The following is a 5,270-nucleotide window of genomic DNA, read 5'->3' on the forward strand; positions in this document are numbered from 1 at the left end:
AATAACGTTTTGCGGAAATGTGGGAAAACCTATGATTGTAACTAAAATATGATGGAAAAAAACAAACGATACTTGATATCAATTTATATTTCAATACTTAAAATAACAAGAGGCCCATGGGCCTAAACGGTCACCTGAGTCTACAGTATTTATTTTTGTTGTTGAAATATGTACCAATTTGAGTAAAAAATAGTATAATGTTAACTTAACTTTGTCAGGACCATGAGCTGATCATTCCTAGACCAATTTTAAGTGAGATCGGCCTATTAGAACTTAGTAGCAAAATAGCGGCCATGGCAGCCAAATTGTATTTCTGATTGACCCGAAAAATAACAACACTTTGTCAGGACCATGAGGCGATCATTCCTACCAACTTTCAGTTCAATCGGTCCAGCAGAACTTGACTTTAAGTTTGAAATAGGTTTTCAAAATGGCGGCCGTGGCGGCCATATTGGATTTCTGATCGACCCGAAAAATAACAACACTTTGTCAGGACCATGAGGCGATCATTCCTACCAACTTTCAGTTCAATCGGTCCAGCAGAACTTGACTTTAAGTTTGAAATAGGTTTTCAAAATGGCGGCCGTGGCGGCCATATTGGATTTCTGATCGACCCGAAAAATAACAACACTTTGTCAGGACCATGAGGCGATCATTCCTACCAACTTTCAGTTCAATCGGTCCAGCAGAACTTGACTTTAAGTTTGAAATAGGTTTTCAAAATGGCGGCCGTGGCGGCCATATTGGATTTCTGATCGACCCGAAAAATAACAACACTTTGTCAGGACCATGAGGCGATCATTCCTACCAACTTTCAGTTCAATCGGTCCAGCAGAACTTGACTTTAAGTTTGAAATAGGTTTTCAAAATGGCGGCCGTGGCGGCCATATTGGATTTCTGATCGACCCGAAAAATAACAACACTTTGTCAGGACCATGAGGCGATCATTCCTACCAACTTTCAGTTCAATCGGTCCAGCAGAACTTGACTTTAAGTTTGAAATAGGTTTTCAAAATGGCGGCCGTGGCGGCCATATTGGATTTCTGATCGACCCGAAAAATAACAACACTTTGTCAGGACCATGAGGCGATCATTCCTACCAACTTTCAGTTCAATCGGCCCAGCAGAACTTGACTTTAAGTTTGAAATGTAAAATGTTAACGGACGACGGACGACGGACGACGGACGACGGACGACGGACGACGACGGACGAAAACGGATAGCAATAGGTCACTTGAGCTAAAGCTCAGGTGACCTAAAAATGCCTTATTTACAGTTCCGATGTGTCCATGTTCAGCAACAACAGTGCTGTTGCAACAGGAAGAGTCATTAGTTATCCTTTGGATATAGCGGGTATGTAAAAAGCTTCAGATAAATTGGTCATGTTTAATTTCCAGCAAATTATTATGAGCTGGTGTGCTTATATTCCAATTGTCCTAGAACAATTTTGGTAAGGATAATTTATCAATAACTGATGGCGGAATCTTTCTCAAACTACATTTGTACTTTCCCTTAGGTCCCTTTTTATACATATTTAATTTGGAGATCAATGGTCAGTTTGATTTTTGAGGGTTGAAGTTTGTTAGCACTTTTTCTTAGAAAGTTCATGAGGAATGTTTCTCAAAATGTCACATATACTTTACCCAGTTTTTATATGTCAATAATGTGACAAAATGGAAGCTGTTATGGTGAGGTTAATCCTGCAAATTAGACAATAACCTAATACCCTAATTTGCAGTTATGATATCATACTTCAGAAAAGCAATGTACAATTGCATGCAATTCGTTTTTATGGCCCCTGACAAGATAAACAGGGCATATAGTGTTATGTTATCTGTAAAGCTGGTTAAGTTTTTGCAACTTCAAATGCTAATGCTTTTTATATGAACTCAAACTTGTTGCATTGTGTCATTTTGAAAATTAAATTTCAGGAATCGAGGAATCTAAAAAAGACAAACTTGTCCTGACAAAGATAAGACGATTTTCTAATGTAAGAGTGATGCCATACGAGAAAGAAAGGCGGACATGGAAAGAAATGAAGGTATTTCTGCTGTCTTTACTTTGTGGTTTTACTTCTGTTTAATTTTCTCTTTAAATTTAGAATAACTGATTATTGTGATTGAATGATGGAGCAGATTAAAATGGCAACTAATGTATGGGAGGTCTGTTTCTCTGTTAGAAGCTTAAACAATTTTAAAAGTGAACTGTCTTTGTTTTAACACCTATGATAAAGCCAAATAAAAAATAGTTTGCTGCTATTTATATATGCCAAAAAAATTAAGGAGGTAGGTGTTTTCTTTCCTTTTGTTTTGGGCATGCCTGTCGGATGGTCCATTGACACCAAAATGGTGATGGGTAAGAATAAAAATGTTTAAAAATTAGATAACTTAAGTCACTTTTTCTAATGAATGTTTTCAGAAAGGAAATACAATCATCTGGCCAGTTGAAGATGTGTGTCCTCTGGCATCATTTCAAGAGGTTTGTTTTATATCATGATTGTATTTGATGAATGAAACAAATCCTGTTCAATCCACTTTGTCATAAATAACAACTTTAGACATTGCTGGAGTAGGAAACCAAATTTAGGTCAAATGTATTACCATCATATATCCTTTTGTTCAATATGTATGTTATTTTTTACAAGCAAGAAGCTTGAAATGGAAAGATTTGAGTTCCAATTGAGAGGAGGGAGGCATATTTAATACAAAGATGTTGTGCTTCAAGAACTTGAAATTGAAATATACCACCACAACACTGCAATGCATTATAATTAAGTCACTGTGAGTTAAAACTCTAAAACTGCAAAATTTTGAGTGAAATGTAATTGATATGATCTGTAACTTTTAAACCCATTAGAAGAGTGTAATGTATTGCATTTAAGTTTTATTAGTTATTTGCAGTTCACAAAAAAACACCCTGCTGAACTACATATGTTTCTGATAAATGATCCATGTGTGTTGATTGTTATTTCAGAGCATAACTGCTGAGATGAAAATGAGGAAAAAAACCCAAAGGAATGAGAGGTAAAGGCATTTTTTTTTTAATTGTTGTGTGTCACAATTGTCAAATAACTTAGGTGGTACATAGTAAAGGGGTCAACAATGACAAGGCCATAACAACTTTACAAAGGTGTTGTTGTTTACACTTAATTAGATGTAAATAGAATGAGATGTAATTTCTTATAGGTAATTGCATGTCAATGGTCAATCTTATAGGTGATTTACTGGTTTAAGCTGCCACATAGTTAAGGTTAATGTTTCATTATCAAAGGTTTTCAGAATATTTGTTCATGGTGTTAACTGCGATATCACGTTGATTTCAAATTCTACCTACATCTATTTGTCTTAATACTTGTCTTAAATTTGACTGAGATTTTCATGACGTCTTGGAAATGTCGAAAGGAAAAGTGTACAAGATTTCTTTGTTTGGAAGTTAATGTATACAAACCATTTGTTGCATAACTCGGTCAAACAGTCATCTTGTATTATATATATTTATTTTTCAGATTAATTGCAAACCAGATGTTAGAAGACCCAGCTTTTTACTTGGAGGGAGAGGAGACAGAAGGAGGAGGAGAGGAAGGAGCAGGAGAGGAGACAGAAGGAGCAGGAGAGGAGATAGGAGCAGGAGAGGAGACAGAAGGAGCAGGAGAGGCAGGAGAGGAGATAGAAGGAGCAGGAAAGGAGACAGAAGGAGAAGGAGAGGAGATAGGAGCAGGAGAGGAGACAGAAGGAGAAGGAGAGGAGATAGGAGCAGGAGAGGAAGGAGCAGCCAACTTTGATGAGGAAGAGGCACAATCAATGACGAGTGCTGATGATGAAGAAGATAGGAGGTAAAAATCAGCATTTTCGTTCATTTTAATGATTATAACATTGCATTTGTGCTATGGTTCCATTCTGACTAGCAAGCATTTTTTGGCTACTAAGGGTAGTTTAATTCACTCGTATTTTAACCATACTGTCAATACAATACGTACCAAGGATAATTGATTAACTTGTATTTTAATCATACTGTACAATACATCACGTTTTAGGAATATCTTTTCTGGGCCATAACTTTCCAATGATTAAAGATGTCATGAAAAAAGTTGCATTTATACTATTGCATCACCCACACATAATGTGCCATGCACTGTCATTAGGTCACATTGACCTCAAGGTCAAAGGCCAAATATTCTGGTCTGCTACTATTAAACCATAACAGGTTACATTTATGAATCTTGCAGTGTACTGTCATTAGGTTGCTGTCGCCTTATTATCAAGGTCAAAGGTCAAATAAGTGCAACCTTTTAATTTTTACCTTTTAAACTTTAATGGTACTGTTACCTTCCATTTTATTTGATCAAGGAAAACAATAATGGCTAATTAAGGGAGACATGTGTTTTGTTCACGAAAACAAAACTTCTAGTTTAGAGTTGCACTTTTAATAGCATAAAAGGTAGACAGTAGCAGAGAAAATGTTTGTGACTTTTCCTTGAAGAGATTCTTTTTTGTTTGGTCTAGATTGCAAGTTGGAAACTTCATTGCTTTTGAGATTGAAGTAAAAGGAGGGAAAAGGACGACAACACAACTATTTGCTGCACTTGTAAGTAAACAATGCAATGCAGTCACACAACTGCTAAAATAAGTGTACAGCTCAGAGGATAAAGAAATCATTCTGGTGGGGCACATTATGGATTGCTTTGCAATACTTTACCTTAGTTAACTTTTAGCTTACAGTTCAGTATATAGGAACAGGTGGTATAAGTTTGCCTTTGGCTTAAAGTTCTAGGGATTTTTTTTGGGGGGGGGGGGGGGGGGGTCAATAACATTTTCACTTCTAAACCATGCAATCCCCCCCCCCCCCCCCCATTTCTATTCCTCTGAAAGATTTTAAAGATTCTAGATAAACATGCAGTGATACAATTTGCTATTTATGTTTCAGGTTTTGGAAACAGAGCCAGACGTGTTTGTGAAGTTTCTTAAGGGCCATGGCATCACAAACTCAATAAAATCATGGCCGAAAGTAGATGACACCAGTGTTGTGGACAAGCAGAGTATTCACTATTTAGACGATATATCTTCTGCTAATCATTGTTTTTACTGATACTTATTATTATTCTTAGTCACCCCGAACGAAGTCTGGTGACTTGCTGTTATTGTTTTGTTTCTTTTTTTATTATTATTATTATTATTCTGCTGCTTTTAAATTTATTATGTAGGTGTGTATAAAGGCATTGCGATCATTTTCTGATGCATCTTTGCGACTATGGGGTAGATATGGTTCAATTT

General features: G+C 36.4%; 2 long non-coding RNA genes across 2 annotated transcripts in view; both read left to right on the top strand.

Annotated features, from left to right (window-relative positions):
- Positions 1-1,952, top strand: part of LOC110454587 — a 2,856-nt gene extending 904 nt beyond the window's left edge. The window contains exons 3-4 of the long non-coding RNA XR_002463388.1: positions 1,277-1,353; positions 1,932-1,952. This is a non-coding gene — a long non-coding RNA (uncharacterized LOC110454587). The remainder of the gene's footprint in view (positions 1-1,276; positions 1,354-1,931) is intronic.
- Positions 1,953-1,954: 2 nt separating this feature from the next.
- On the top strand, positions 1,955-3,023 carry LOC110454588. The gene is made up of 3 exons (XR_002463389.1): positions 1,955-2,041; positions 2,419-2,478; positions 2,974-3,023. It is a non-coding gene; the product is annotated as an uncharacterized LOC110454588 (long non-coding RNA).
- The last annotated feature ends 2,247 nt before the right edge of the window (positions 3,024-5,270 follow it).

This window comes from Mizuhopecten yessoensis, unplaced genomic scaffold (assembly GCF_002113885.1).
Source record: "Mizuhopecten yessoensis strain PY_sf001 unplaced genomic scaffold, ASM211388v2 scaffold7929, whole genome shotgun sequence".
NCBI lineage: Eukaryota > Metazoa > Mollusca > Bivalvia > Pectinida > Pectinidae > Mizuhopecten > Mizuhopecten yessoensis.